Source organism: Phocoena sinus, chromosome 3, assembly GCF_008692025.1.
Source record: "Phocoena sinus isolate mPhoSin1 chromosome 3, mPhoSin1.pri, whole genome shotgun sequence".
NCBI classification, from domain to species: Eukaryota; Metazoa; Chordata; class Mammalia; order Artiodactyla; family Phocoenidae; genus Phocoena; species Phocoena sinus.
The window spans coordinates 141,364,200-141,380,006 of NC_045765.1; the positions used below are offsets into that span (position 1 = coordinate 141,364,200).

At 40.3% G+C, this 15,807-nt stretch overlaps 1 protein-coding gene across 2 annotated transcripts in view; it reads left to right on the forward strand.

The window, feature by feature from the left end:
* FYB1 (FYN binding protein 1) overlaps window positions 1–15,807 on the forward strand; it is a 178,296-nt gene that overhangs the window by 33,964 nt on the left and 128,525 nt on the right. The gene's annotated exons all lie outside the window — the stretch shown is intronic.

A 15,807-nucleotide genomic window follows, 5' to 3' on the forward strand; every position in this document is an offset into this window, starting at 1 on the left:
AAGCAACTGACAAAGGACTAATCTCCAAAATTTACAAGCAGCTCATGCAGCTCAATATCAAAAAAACAAACAACCCAATCTAAAAATGGGCCGAAGACCTAAATAGACATTTCCCCAAAGAAGATATACAGATTGCCAACAAACACATGAAAAAATGCTCAATATCACTAATCATTAGAGACATGCAAATCAAAACTACAATGACATATCACCTCCCACCAGTCAGAATGGCCATCATCAAAAAATCTACAAACAGTAAATGCTGAAGAGGGTGTGGAGAAAAGGGAACCCTCTTGCACTGTTGGTGGGAATGTAAATTGATACAGCCACTATGGAGAACAGTATGGAAGTTCCTTAAAAAATGAAATAGAACTACCATACAACCCAGCAATCCCACTACTGGGCATATACCCTGAAAAAACCATAATTCAAAAAGTCATGTACCACAATGTTCATTGCAGCTCTAATTACAATAGCCAGGACATGGAAGCAACCTAAGTGTCCATCAACAGATGAATGGATAAAGAAGATGTGGCACATATATACAATGAAATATTACTCAGCCATAAAAAGAATGGAAATTGAGTTATTTGTAGTGAGGTGGATGGACCTAGAGTCTGTCATACAGAGTGAAGTAAGTCAGAAAGAGTAAAACAAATACTGTAGGGTAACATATACATATGGAATCTAAAGAAAAAAATTAAATGGTTATGAAGAACCTAGGGGCAGGACAGGAATAAAGACGCAGATGTAGAGAATGGACTTGAGGACATGGGAAGGGGGAAGGGTAAGCTGGGATGAAGTGAGAGAGTGTCATGGACTTATATATACTACCAAATGTAAAATAGATAGCTAGTGGGAAGCAGTCATATAGCACAGGGAGATCAGCCCGGTGCTTTGTGACCACCTAGAGGGGTGTGATATGGAGGGTGGGAGGGAGACGCAAGAGGGAGTAGATATGGGGATGTATGTATATGTATAGCTGATTCACTTTGCTATAAAGCAGAAACTAACACACCATTGTAAAGCAATTATACTCCAATAAAGATGTTTAAAAAATTAAATTAAATTAAAATTTTTAGAAAGTAAATAAAATTTAAAATTCAATTCCTCAGTTGCACTAGCCACATTTCAAGTGCTCAGTAGTGGAAAATGATTAATGGCTACACATAGGACAGCACAGATATAGAACATTTCTACATTACAAAAAATCCTGTTGGACAGCACTCCTCTAAGTTTTCTTGAAAAATATGTATGTTTGATGTAATTCATAGCAGCTGATGATATATTAGCTACAAGTTCTGGTAAATGAGTAGCTAAGTTAGGGTCTTGTTCATGTTTTATTTACTCAGTGTAATACCTGGTGCCTAATAAGTGCTTAGAAATGTTTAACAAGTTGTGTAGGATAAAGATGGCAGCTCCTATACAGATACTACATACTCAGTTGTCTGACATCGCAATTTTTCTTTAAAAAGGAAATATTTAAGCATCATATAGAGAAGCAAGCTATTCTATACACAAGTAATCTACATTTCATGAATTCTGCCAAATTCTAAATGTAAATTTGTGGCAAATTGTCGACATCCCCTCTGCCCCTGCTTGGACAGCTGTGAATGACATCTGCATCAAATCAGCCAGGAGTTATTTATTTTCAAAATGTGCAATGACCCGCTTCTAAGCCCAAAGGGTAAAAATGTCACCTTTGTTCATTTCTCAAGAAAAATATTTTTAAGATCCAGCACTGACTGGGAAAGGAAAAGCTGTTCCTTAGGGTGTTATCCATAATTCCCTCTTCATTTCAAGCTTTCTGACAGTCATCACTTCTTGCCTCCATTCCTAGTTGTAATACAAACAGGAAAGTAATTCCATTGCTTCATGAGCCAATTGACCTCTTTTCTTCCATGGAATTTAAATTGATTATTCTATTTATGTTTAAGAACTGTATGGTTTTGTGATTACTTGTTCATATTTCAAAGATTGTTAGCTTTGGCACAATAGGGCTATTTGATTCAGTTTTATAATCCCATTACCTAGGACATGGCCCCATAGGAGATAACAAATAAGTTTTGTTTGTTTGTTTACCAATAAGTATTTTTAAATAAATTAACTAAGATTAACAAATGTGTCTCCTTGCCTGGAGTTAAGTCCTTCAAGTCAATCACATTAACAATAAAACAAAAATACAGTTAAAAACAAAACAACCTCCATGAATGACCTTTTTTTCAGATTCCTCATAGTTTCATGCAAAATCAGACTATCTGACATATGTGTGCTGTGGTCATGGGGCCATTATAATGGAACTAGGTGGAAGATTCTGTTAGAATACCTAGAAACAAGCCTGGGAGGCTGAATATCACGCATTTGGAGTGCACACTTAGTTTACTTGAAGAATCATCCACAGATAACAGGAAACCCCATGTCCCCTGGAAATACATCTGGCCCGTATAAAGCTAGAGAAAGGCTAGAGCAGGGCTTCTCAAAGTATGGTCTGAAGACCCCCTGGGAATCACCAGCTCCCTTTCAAAGAATCCACAAGGTCAGAGCTACCTACATAATGATACTAAGATGTTATTTGCCTTTTTCATTCTCATTCTCTCATGAATGTTCAGTGGAATTTTCCAGAGACCCCCAAATTATCTGAAAAGGCTATTACGTTAGTTTTCCCTTTTCCAACTGCATATCTGCATGGGGCCATATCTTCATATATTTCAACTAAAACAATATGTCACCACAGATTGAATGTAGACCAAATATGAGAATACAGCTGTTTTCTATTACCCCATACATTGAAGACATTTACAAAAATGTAAGACAGTGCTATGCCTCTCACTAAATTTTTTGTTTTGGAAAATATATTTTTCATAAAATGTATATTTTCATAAAAAATTATTACATAAATGTAATAATTTATTATCGTTATTTTAAATGAATTAATAAATAAATGAAAATTTTGTCAGCTATTAGCCACCTTAACAAAAACTATTTAGGGTCCTCCAATTTTTTTTTTTATTGAAGTATATTTAATTTACAATGTTGTGTTAGTTTCAGGTGTACAGCAAAATGATTCACACACACACACATATATATATATATATATATATATATACACACACACACACACACATGTATATATATTTCTTTTTCAGATTCTTTTCCCTTATAGGTTATTACAAAATATTGAGTATAGTTCCCTGTGCTGTGCAGTAGGTTCTTGTTTGTTATCTATTTTATATATAGTAAGTACTGTCTATCTATTAATCCCAAACTCCTAATTTATCTCTCCCCGCCCCTTTCCCCTTCAGTAACCATAAGTTTGTTTTCTATATCTGTGGGTCCATTTCTGTTTTGTAAATAAGTTCATTTGTATACATATATATATATATATTTTAGATTCCACATATAAGCAATATCATATGACATTTGTCTTTCTCTGTCTGGCTTACTTCACTTAGTATGATAATCTCTAGGTCCATCCATGTTGCTGCAAATGGCATTATTTCATTCTTTTTTATGGCTGAGTGGCATTCCATTGTATATATGTACCACATCTACTTTATCCATTCATCTGTTGATGGACATTTAGGTTGCTTCCATGTCTTGGCTATTGTAAATAGTGCTGCAATGAATATTTTTAAGCAGTCAATGTGGTTTTGAAACCAAAGAGTTTGAGAACCACTGTACTAGAATATGATGAGTATAAATATAAAATAAATAGGCTCCCAAACAATGACTAACTGAGGAAGGGAAAAAGCAAATGGAACCCTGTTTCTAAGCTTGACCAGAAGACTCTGCTAAAAATGCTGACCATTGTTACTTGTCCAATCAACTAATTACACGTAGCTCTTTGAAGGCTGCATCTAAGTCTTACTTCACTCTCTTCTCATAAACCAAGCCATTCATTTGCCAGCCAAATATGTGCCAACTCTTTCCAGTTGCATACAAATTGTGTTGTTTCATAAAATATTTACTCTAAAATGTCACACTTACAATGGTTTTCAATGACAATTCAGTTTTTTTTAATTAATTTTTATTGGAGTACAGTTGACTTACAATGTTGTGTTAGTTTCAGGTGTACAACAAAGTGAATCAGTTATACATATACATATATCCACTCTTTTTTAGATTCTTTTCCCATATAGGTCATTACATAGTATTGAGTAGAGTTCCCTGTGCTAGACAGTAGGTAATGACAATTCAGTTTTAATTTGAGAACATGGTCAGGTCTGTAGGCAACCTGGGCTGAGGTTGGACGTGTGATCACAGCACACGGATGCTACTTCTGAGACCTGCTGCACCTGTGGGTTACTGCAAAGGGAATGGGTAGACTGGTGCCCAAATCAGCCCTGACTATTTTCCTAATGGCTTATTAGTTTGTTTAGCTTCACATGATGTATTTTTAGTAATACAGCTAATGATACCAGGAATGTTTATATTAATTTGATCCTTTTTATACAAGAATGCAATGTTCATTTTAATAAAAACTGACTATTGAAGGGCACTGGCATTCACGTGCATGTGCGTGCGTGTGCCTGCGTGCATATACTCTAATAGATGTCTTTCAGTCTCCTTTTTTCAACCAATCTGGCTCAGAAGAAGTTTACCACTCCTAATTGCTCTACACCGATCCATTTCCCAAGAGCTCAGAACTAAGCCAAAATATTTGATGATGTACTTCTCTGTGTCTTGTAGCTTCTCTTCTGGCTTGTATCCTGCTTACAGTCACTTTTCAAGTCTCCTCACCTATTTAAAAATCTATTATTACTTGGGTGATCCAACCTTCCTTTACACCCCTTCAAAGACCACATCGATGGCAATGTGGGCTAATGCCTGACACCTAGGTGGACAGGGTGCATGTGGGAATTGCTGACTCTGTGAGAACATAGACTTCCCTCTATCAGTTCCCCACTCGGTGAAGAGAAATACTTATCTGTTTGTCCATTCACCTCCCAGAATTATGTAGTCTCTGAGGTCCTCCTTATTAGCACCCTTTCTCCCATTGTTTACACTGTTCTCCTTGTCTCTCATCCCACCAAACCCTGGCCATGCCTCAAGTAGCATTTCAGGATCACTTCAAGTGCATAATTTCTCATGTCTGGACTTCTTATTTGGTGCTTGAACTCTATTGCTCTGTAGCAATCATTATACTATGAATTTTCCAAAAATGTGTTGTTTTTCCAAATAGCCTTGAGTTTCTTGACAGCGGAGATTTTCTCTTATTCATCTTTGATTACAAAATGCCTTGTAAGCCTGAAAAGTACTCAGTACAGATGCAACATTTATTCCATACCTGCCATGTGCCAAGCACTGTGCCAAGTGCTTTTGCATAAATCATCTAATTTAATCCTTGAACTTGAGGCTCAAAATGATGAAGGGACTAGTCCAAGATAACACAGCAATCCAAGAGTAACAGCAGTTGGGGCTGGCGGCTAGCGTTGTTTGGCTCTGAGCTAAACACCTTTTTCTATTTCATCACACTGCCTCCCTAAGTAAGTATTTCTTGATTAATAGCTCTTCTCATATTTATCTTCCTCCTCTTCCTAATCAATATCAATCAATATCATGATATAAAATGAGTATATTTTCCTGTTAAAGTGAAAAGATATTTGTACACCGTTATGCTCCGTTCTTAGTGTGGCTAGCCTAGGGCAACCAGATGTCCCACTCTCCACTAATACTATAGCCCAGTAATTTCAAATTGCCCTGAGGAGTCCTGGGAATTCCAGGGAGACACATCAGCGGGTTGGGGTAGGAGAAATGAGTTTTGACGTCTCTGCCTCTACTGGAGTGATTTTAACTTATATCTTTTTTTTTTTTTTGGCTGCATTGGTTCATTGCTGCACGCGGGCTTTCTCTAGTTGCAGCGAGCAGGGGCTACTCTTCATTGCGGTGCACTGGCTTCTCATTGCAGTGGCTTCTCTTGTTGCCGAGCACAGGCTCTAGGCACGCGGGTTTCAGTAGTTGCAGCACGTGGGATCTAGGGCACATGGGCTTCAGTAGTTGTGGCTCGTGGGCTCTAGAGCACAGGCTCAGTATTTGTGGAGCACGGGCTTAGTTGCTCCGCGGCATGTGGGATCTTCCTGGACCAGGGATCAAACCCATGTCCCCTGCGTTGGCAGGCAGATTCTTAACCACTGCGCCACCAGGGAAGTCCTAACATATATCTTTTATTAACACAAATTTCATTTAAAAGAAAGTCTTCTACAGCTTTTAAAATTTTTGAAATCAGCTATGGCCCAATCTCAGATCTTGGGTTCTATGCTGCTATAGGAACCAATCTCAGAGAGAGGCCAAAATGTGACCTCATCACTGCTAGGTGTCCCATGCTATAGAGGTCAGAGAAGACACCAAACACTGATCTAGGCATGACTACTCCAGAGCCAGCCTTACAGCAATGAAGGGCAAACTCACTTCACCAACTTTATGACTTGAAGGATGCTACAGAAATCTACATGCACCACAATATTTCTTCTATTGGTCAGCTATGGCCATATTTGAATGCTTACAGGGCCTGGGATTCTAATAATCAGAAATTCTAGAGGTAACACACTACAGAGAAAGATCAGTGCACTCAGGGATCCAAAGACTAGGAGTCAAGTCCTGCCTCAGTTGTTGATTTCTCTGTGCCTGTTTTACCCATCTGTGAAATGGAGATGACAATCCCTGCCTCACACCGTTAGTAGGTTTTCAGTAAATGTTTCCTGAATTGATGGATAGATGGGTGGGTGAATGGGTAGGCAGGTGTATGGATGGTTGGATAGAGAGCCATCAGCATATGTAAAATTGTCTGACACATAACTATACCACTTCCAGTATAAGCAAAAGGTCACATTTAGTGGCTTAAAACAACACAAACTTATGGTCTCATAGTTTCATAGAGCAAAACTCTAAAATGGGTCTCACTGAGTCAAAATCAAGGTGTGGGCAGGGCTGTGTTTCTTCTGGAGGCCCGAAGGGAGGATCTTTTCCCTTGCCTCTTCCAGCTTCTAGAGACTGCCGCATTTATTGGCTCATGTCTTCCTTCCACCTTCAAAGCCAGTGAGGGCTGATAGAGTCTTTCTCAGACTGCATCACTATGACATTGGCACACCTGCCTCCCTATTCCCTGTATAAGACCCATATAGTACACTGGATCCACCTGGATAATCCAAGATACTCTCCCCATCTCAAGATCACTTTCCTGCAAATTCCCCTTTGTCATGTAGAGTAACATATCTACAGTTCCAGGGATTAGAAAGTAGACATCTTGGTAGGCGGGGCATTACTTTGTCTACCACACTATAGGACAGTTTTGATTATACTGGAAGCTGTGCAAGCTAAGTCAGAGATTCCTGATCCTGACTGAACATTAGAATTATCTGGGAGCTTTAAAGAAAATAGATGCCCAGGCACCTCACCCAAATAATAAAATTTACTTGGGCCACATGGGCCCGGCCATCAGCATTTGCTAAAAGTACCCTAGATTATTCTGTTGTGAAGTGAGATTTGAGAGCCACTGGGTGTATTTAAGAAAGTGGATTTGGACCAACACACAAATTTAAGTTTGCGGACCTCTTCAGCCCCTTAGGTCACTCACTTTATTTTTCTAAACCCGAGTGCCCTTATCTAAAAAACGGGCATAATAATCATACGAGGACTAAATTAGATAATATATATAAAGTCCTGTGTGCCTTGCCTAGAACATGTTAATCCCTCAATAAAAGGTAGTCATAATTATCAATTTTACAGAGCAGGCCAACTTACATCCCTAAGCAATGGCAAACATAAATATCAAAAGTGAATCTCCAAGAATATGCTCCAAACTCACCCATCTTGATCAGACTTAAGGAAGTTTAGGGTTCCAACTAATTCTGCTGAGATTGCCTATAAACTGATATGTCTCAGGAGAGCTATTAGTTTCTGCCGTCCTTGCATTTGGTTCTGGGTGATGACTGGTTTCTCCTTGGGTTTTCTCCTTTCACACAGCAGAGCCTGAAGGACAAATCAGCTTAGCATCATGTACACACAGCCAGCTGTCTCCATGGGGATAGTATAAACTCAGGCCTATCCCAACAAGGCTCATAGTCCTACTGGTGTTTTAAGTCCTTCCATCAGTAAAAGAGTACCATTCCCCGTTCTCTAAAAGACTCAGCTCACCATGCCTGGGATCCCAAGCCCCAGATTCTTTTAATCAGCCCAAGCCCCATCCCAGCCCATGAGGTGGGACGTTCAATCAGGACTGACCCCAGTCTTGCGTGGCAGCCACACCCTGTCCCACAGAAAGATGAGACCCTCTGCATGCTGTTACCACTAGACAAACCCCCTTTACTATCCTGCTTTATTTTCATGCATTGCTGAGAATTAGAATGGGCCAGAAGAACCTGCCTAATTTTATAGTGAGAAAAGGCTATGCTTAGCTAAAGTCATCAATTGTAGTGGAAGAACTGTGTTTTAAAATTTTATTAGCTTCCAAAATCAAAAAAGAGGGAAGATTACATCATAAGTGAGGGATCTTACTTTATTAGTTTCCAGAGTCAGAAAAAAGAAAAGGGAAATTATATCATACATAAGAAAGATCTCCCACATTTTTTGTCTTGTATTTTCCTTTGCTAACCTCTTCCTTTAACTGCTGGGAAATTAAGGGGAAATACAGTATCAAAAAACATTGACCCTGGTGATTTAAAATTAAAATCTGTGGTTCTTTGTCTTCAGGAAAATTAGGGCTTATGATTCTACTTCTGCTTCCTTCAGTTCTGGAAAGAGATTGACAGCACATTTCTGTAGGGGACAACATTTCCCAGGTTTGCATATCCAGGGCATGGAACACTTGCGGGAGGTAGAAGCAATATTTTGGTTTGTTTGTTTTTGAGAAATTTTTAAAATAAGAGAAAAAAGCACAAAAAAAGTATATAACAAATACCAATGGATCCATGACCAAGAATTTTGTCCGATTTGCTTAAAGCCTTTTTTAATATGAAAAGAATAAACTGTATATAGAAAGTTGAAATCAGTCATCATTCCTCCTCAGGCCTTCCCAAAGATAGACTCCATCATGATTTCACTGTGATTCTCTTAGGGTTACTTCTTTACCTACTAGCCAAGGTCAGTGCTGTCCATCCTGACTTGTGAGGCCAGGATCCCAAACCCCCTTAGATGGACATGATGACTGCTCCAGTTAAGAGTGACCCATTGCTGCTGAGTGGGTCTTTCACATCATATCCTGATCTGGTTGTTGATCTTGGAGAGATGCTCTAGGTTCTATGTGTGCCAAGAACAGATGCAGCCTACATGGTGTGAGCCCAAGCCTGGTTCCCTGGTTCCCACTTGGCCTCCTCAGGGTGGAAGGACTTGCCCAACAAAAGACACTTTAGATTAGTCTTCTTGGATTCAAGAGACACAATCCTATAAAGAGAGTCCAGGAGGAGAATTTCAAGGGCTCTTGACCTTCATCTCATGGGTTGCAAATCAAATGCCTCCTCTGGCCAGGTAGGTGACTTTAATGAGCTAAGTAGTCACAGCAAATTATGGAGGCTCCGTGAAACTCCAGCCAACTGTTGTATTGGGAAATTGGACTTTTCAGTGAAAGCCACAAATATAAATAATTATGTGAAATCACTCTAGGTTTTACATTTCCCCATTTTTTTAATATTTAAAGTTTTCAATCTACAGAAAAGCTTAAACAATAGCACAGCAAACAACTGTATTCCCTTCAGCTAGATTCACCCAATTGCTGACATTTTGCCATATTTTATGTATATATATAAATAATTTCCTGAACCATCTGAAAGTAAGTTGTGCAAATCATGACAATTCATCTGTAAAAATTTAAGCATGCATCTCCTAAGAATAAGGGCCTTCTCCCTTTTAACCATAATGCCATTATCACACCTAAGAAAAGCAACAATGTCTTTATCTTTGAATTGCCCACATGAAAATTTCTCCAATTGTCCCAACATTATTTTATAATTTTTTTTTGTTCAAAACAGGATCCAATCAAGATTTACATACTGTATTTCATTGCTGTGTCTCTTTGGTATCTTTTAATCTAGAAGAGTTCTTCTACCCTCTTTTATTTTTCAAAACTATTTTTAATTGTCGGTAATGAATATGATTTATATGAATGAGTGTGTGTGTGTGGAGGGGTGTATGCACCCACACACCCACACATAGGCAACGAGAGCAGTTCCCCAGGCCAATTTCACACTGTGGGGTACGTCTCTGCACCCAAGCGTAGTCCGTCAAATGTTCCACTTCCAAAAGCAGAGTCAATATGGTCTGTCTCAGCCCATATTAGTGCATTCATTTATCAAGGACGGAAAGATGAGAGAAAGAGAAAGAGAATTCCTTCTCTCACTGCTATTAATTGAAGGTCGTAGCACTGATACCTGGTGAAACTCTGAGGAGGAATTGGATGAGAGTCACTAGGGAGAGGGATCTAGTTACAAATGCCAGTGGCTGGCCTCCACCTCAAACCTGCTCAATCTGGAATCACACTTATTTTAAAAACACCTCCAGCTATTCTTCTGAACACTAAAGTTTGAGGATTACTATTCTAAAGACACACAGATAAATTAAGGATGGGGCCCTTCCCCTGGCAAATTCTAGTAGAACCAAAACATAAAACGTTATCACTGAGGCAATAAGTTCTCCAGACACCCAGAGGGAAGGTCAGAGAAGCCTTTGGGGTGGGGGTGGGGAGGTGAACTCTGAGTGGGGTTTGAAGATGGAGGCTGAGTTAACCAGATGAAGGATGGGGAACTGTATGGCAATGAGAGAAGCAGAAGCTCTGCCACGTGCACCTGGAGGTATGCCAAGAATGGGTGAAGGAATGTCTCATCCATGGTGAGGGGTTTTAATTTTTTTGTTTTTCTGAAGGGTTGGAGAGCCACTGGAGGGCTTTAAGCAGCCATGATCCAGTCGATCATAGGAAGACCATGTTTGATAGGCCTGAGAAGGAAGGATCAGAGGCAGAGCAATTCTGTAAGAGGCCACCGCAGCTACAGAGGCAGGAAATGATGGAGGCAGCGCAGTGGGGCAGGAGGGCAAGCTCTTGAGACAGAGAATACAGGATGGGCAGTGGAGACGCGAGCCTGGGAGTTGGAGGAGGGAGGCTAAAGCTGATTCTGGGCTCATGTTTCGGTCTCACGTGAATAGGTGATTGCAGTGCCTGCTGGACATTTAAGTGACAACGTTCCTTAGGTGGTTACCTGGTTAAGAGAGCAATAGTGAGAGCCTCAGACCCAGGAGAGACCCAGGAGAGGCCATGCATTGGGGCAGAAAGGCTTGAAGAGCCAGCCTTTGGATCAGACAAAGGGTGTGCTTGGATTGCCTGCTACAGAAAGCGAGTGGTGAACCCATTTGAATGGGTGGAACCAACCACTAGGGGACCCTGGTTTTGTTGATGTCCCTAGTGCTAGTGCTACAATTTCCTCTCTCCACTCCTTTCTCTAGTGGCCTCCAAAGTGGAGGACCCTTCAAAGGAGGGTTTAAGACAGTTTGTTGAGCATGAAGAGAAATTGTTAGAAATACTAGATTTTTAAAAAATCTCATCTTTTCTATTTTTGTTTACATTTTATAATGGGTAAAGTATATTCCCAAAGCAAGATATACGGATGGATGGATAGATAGATAGATAGATATCAGTAATAAATACCCAGATATTAGGGGCACATGATCAAATATATATATTTTTTGCTAGCCTTACACAATAGATTCTCATCCTAATCGCCAGTGTGTCTGGCAGTAGGGTGTTTCTGACGGCAGGCAGTAGACTCATTCCAGGAACACGCACCTTCGATGACCTGTGATCAGGACGTCATGGGCTTAGAGACAGAATTCCCGACACTCAGGCATACGGAGCAGGGCAAGGGCGAACTGTTGGAAGGGCGTGGCTTCATCTTGCGCTCCATAGTGGGGAGCGGTGCGGGGGTCGGGCTCTCCTGCCCAAGGCGTTCGCGTGCTTAGCAAGCAGAAGGTCGAAGCCCGCCCGCCCCGTGTGTCTTCACACTACACCCTGATGCCCCTAGGAAAGGAAGCCATCAGGATTGGGCAAAAGCCTAACTTCAGGCCAAATCATTTTCACTCTCAAACACATTCAGGGTTTGTTTTCTGAATAAGTCGCTAGAGGCTCTAAATGGCACAGCAGAGCGGGCATAGCCCCCGGAAGCAGATCACCTCTCCTTGAGCGGTGGTTGGATCGGCCATCGGCTTTGTGTCACTCCCATCGGAACTAGAAGATGAACTTTATCATTCTTTTTTAACTGAGGGAAAGTAAACGTCATAATTGCTAAAGTGTAAGAACAATAATACACACAGTATTTTCATTTAGAGTCAGAAAAGTAAGCTTGTTCGCGGGCCATAGGTATAAACAGGCCAGTGCTATAGGTAGTAATTACCAGATAGAGATAGGGTAAGGTCCTCAGCCTGGGGTAGAGGAGAGGATGGGATGAGATAAGGATAGTAGAAGAATTTGCCTGGATTATAAAGACCAAAATTCTGATATCCTAAATAGGTATTGCTACTAGTAGTCTTAAGTTGAGTAAGCTGACTTCCTCCAACCTCATCCATAATCCCCCAACTCACTAATTTTCCTCCTACAGTATTTTATTTCCTTGTGTGGCACAATAGAATTGATCAGGATGGGGAAGAAAAAGCCTGGCACTCAGGAGCACAAAGAATGAGCTATTCACTGAGATCTTCATCATTTGCTTAGAATTGCTTTTGCTGGGGGCGGGGGAGAGCCCTAAACATTTAGTAAAATACCCAGAAGCACTGAGGTGTTAGCTATGATTCTGTAGCAGATGTAATATAAGATCTAACATCTGATTTAAGAAACCTTTGAATTATTTTATTTTTATTTTATTGCTCAGCGTTCCTTGTAATTTATGAAAAGCTTTAGGGAGTAACTACAAAAATAATGAAAAGTAGATATTCAGTTACTAACCCCATATTACATTATTGGTTCCTTTAAAAAAAGTAGTACAAGTAATTCTGTCCAACTCTACCTTCTGTTAACACCACCTCAAGAAGGATTATATGTGAAAAAAAATATGCCCCTCCTATCTTGTATTCTTTCCTCTAAATAATGGGGAAAATACTACTGCTATATCATGTCTTGAAAGTCTTATATTAATTTGTTGGTTCAGAAAATTGGTTACATGTATCCAGAGCATATGGTAAAAGAGGTTTACACCAAAAACAGTGTTTTTGTTTTTGCACTTATTGATTATAAGCTATATAACATAGAGAGGAATGGGGAGAACCCAATGGAATTTTTATCTTCATTATTATGTAATTGTTATCAATAATAACAGATTATTGCACAAATTTTCCTTTAGAAGGATTTATAAAAATAGGAAAAAATTGAGTGCTTATTATTCCATAATTATAAGATTAGCTCAAGATAAGATAGATTTGGGAAAATGTCCATACTTCCATTTATTTCAGGAACGTATCATCATGTTACTAAACTGGCTTCATGGCTTTTTACTTGTTTTTATTAAATCTTCAAACCTATTCAGAATTATCAGCAAATAGAGTTACCATCCAAACCCAATAAAATATTCAATTTTAAAATATAATCTTTCTAAACGTGTATATTTCTTCTCCCCATTTTGGAAAGCAAAATTTATGTCTACACCTCAGAGGTAGAAATTGCTAGACTCACCTTTACCTGGGATAAATGCATAAAAAAATCAACTGCCCCACAAACCAGGAAGCCATCCTTGGCCTCTAATAAATTAATTCAATTCCACAATGTTTATAAAGTACTTTCTGTGTGCCAGGCACTGTACTAGAAACTAGGAATCAAAGACCAAAATGTCGCAGACCACCCTTACAGAGCTCAAGGTCTAGAGAGAGACAGATTCCGACAACTAAAAGATAGCACAGAAGCCAAAGAAAGGCAGGCCACCTTCCCCAGTCTTTAAGGACTGAGGTCAGAAGTCAGTGATAAATCTACACTGGGCTTTGGGGCATGAGTGGGACTTAACCAGGTGAAAGAAAAGAAAGGAGATGCATTCCATGAAGACAGGGCACATTCTGGGTTCTAGGATTTTGTTTTGATTTTGACATCAGGGGCAGGTTAGTGCAGGAGCAGAGACATAAGACTGATCTTTAAAAGTTAACATTTTTCAGTACAGATGAACCTATTTGCAGGGCAGAAATAGAGATGCAGACACAGAGAATGGACTTGTGGACATGGGGGGCAAGGGAAGAGTGGGACGAATTGGGAGATTAGGATTGACATATATATACACTACCATGTGTAAAATAGATAGCTAGTGGGAACCTGCTGTATATAGCACAGGGAGCTCAGCTGGTGCTCTATGATGACCTAGATGGGTGGGATGAGGGGGTGATGTGCGTGAGAGGTCCGGGGGGGAGGGGATATATGTATACATATAGCTGATTCACCTTATTGTACAGCAGAAAGTAACACAACATTGTAAAGCAATTATACTCCAATAAAAGAAAAAATTAGAGAGTGAAAGAAAAAAAGTTAACATCTTTCTTCTTTCTCTTTCTCTCCCTCATAACCATCCAGTAAATCCAGGGATAGTAGAGTTGCTCTCTGGTGCCAGGGCCCAGCCTCCTTCCATCTCTGGCTCTGCCATCACTAGGGTATTAATAAGCCCTAGTCATCAATAAACCTGAATGGCTCAGGCCCGCACAGCATTCTGGCAGAGAAAAGCATGGTGGACCCAGCTTAAAAGCACTTCAGATTCAGAAGCTCTTCAGATCTCTTCGGCCTTGATCCCACGGTCCAAAACTTAGTCATATGGCCACAGCTAGTGTCAAGAGGGGTAGAAAATGTAGTTGTAGTTGTATGCCTGGCTAAAAGGCAAGAATTATCTTACTATAGAACAGGCATTGGCAAACTTTCTGCAAAGGGCCAAATAGTAAATATTTTAGGCCATATACAGTCCTTGTCATGTACTGTTGCTCTTCTTCTTTGTTCTTACAACTCTTTAAAAATGGGAAACCCATTCTTACCTTGAGGCTCTGCAAAACAGGCCATAGGCCAGGTTGGGCACACAAGTCAAAGTCTGTCAACCCTACGGAAGAAAGGAAAATTATGTAAGAAGGAAAGTGGCCATTCCTGGCATAACCTCTACAAGACTATAAACCACTCAGGGGAAGAGCCTCGTCTCATTCACCTTTCTGACTAGCACGGGGCTGGCATATACAGCAGGTGCTTAACGTGGATGACTGATGACTGAATGAATAGAAGGGACATAGGGGAGGTTAATTTAATGGCCACAATTTCTTAAAATCCCATCTTGTGCCAATGGCAGTCTCTTAACATGGATTGTCATTTGAATACTCCATTTTCTCCAGAGTTTGAAGAAAAGTCTAACCAAGAACAGACAAGAGTGAATCCACTGGGCTTTCCACCCGCTGCAATCCCCTTCAGTTCCTGAAGCCAAGCAGCCCACTTCACCTCCCAACTACAGATGCAACTGGGTCCCAAACATTCCACATGTTGGAGTGGACATCCCTAGTCACAGCCCCCCGTCCTTGACCTCCATGGCAGGCGGACAACCCCGGGTGTGCAAGCAGATTACAGAACCAAAGGCCTTCCAGTTTCTTCCCTTTGACATCCATGGTGGCAGCAGAAGAGCCTTGACTTCGCTTTGCTCTTTTAAATATCACATGCTTGGTCGGACTGTCAGCAGAAGCATTCAGGCCGAATAGACTCTTTTTAGTTCCCCTCTTTCTCCTCCTTCTTACTCAATATCCTGAGGGCACAATAGAACTTTTCTTGTCTAAGTCAGCCTGGTGGGGCAGGGAGCGGGGAAGAGTGGATCTCTCAACCATTGCCCTGGATGT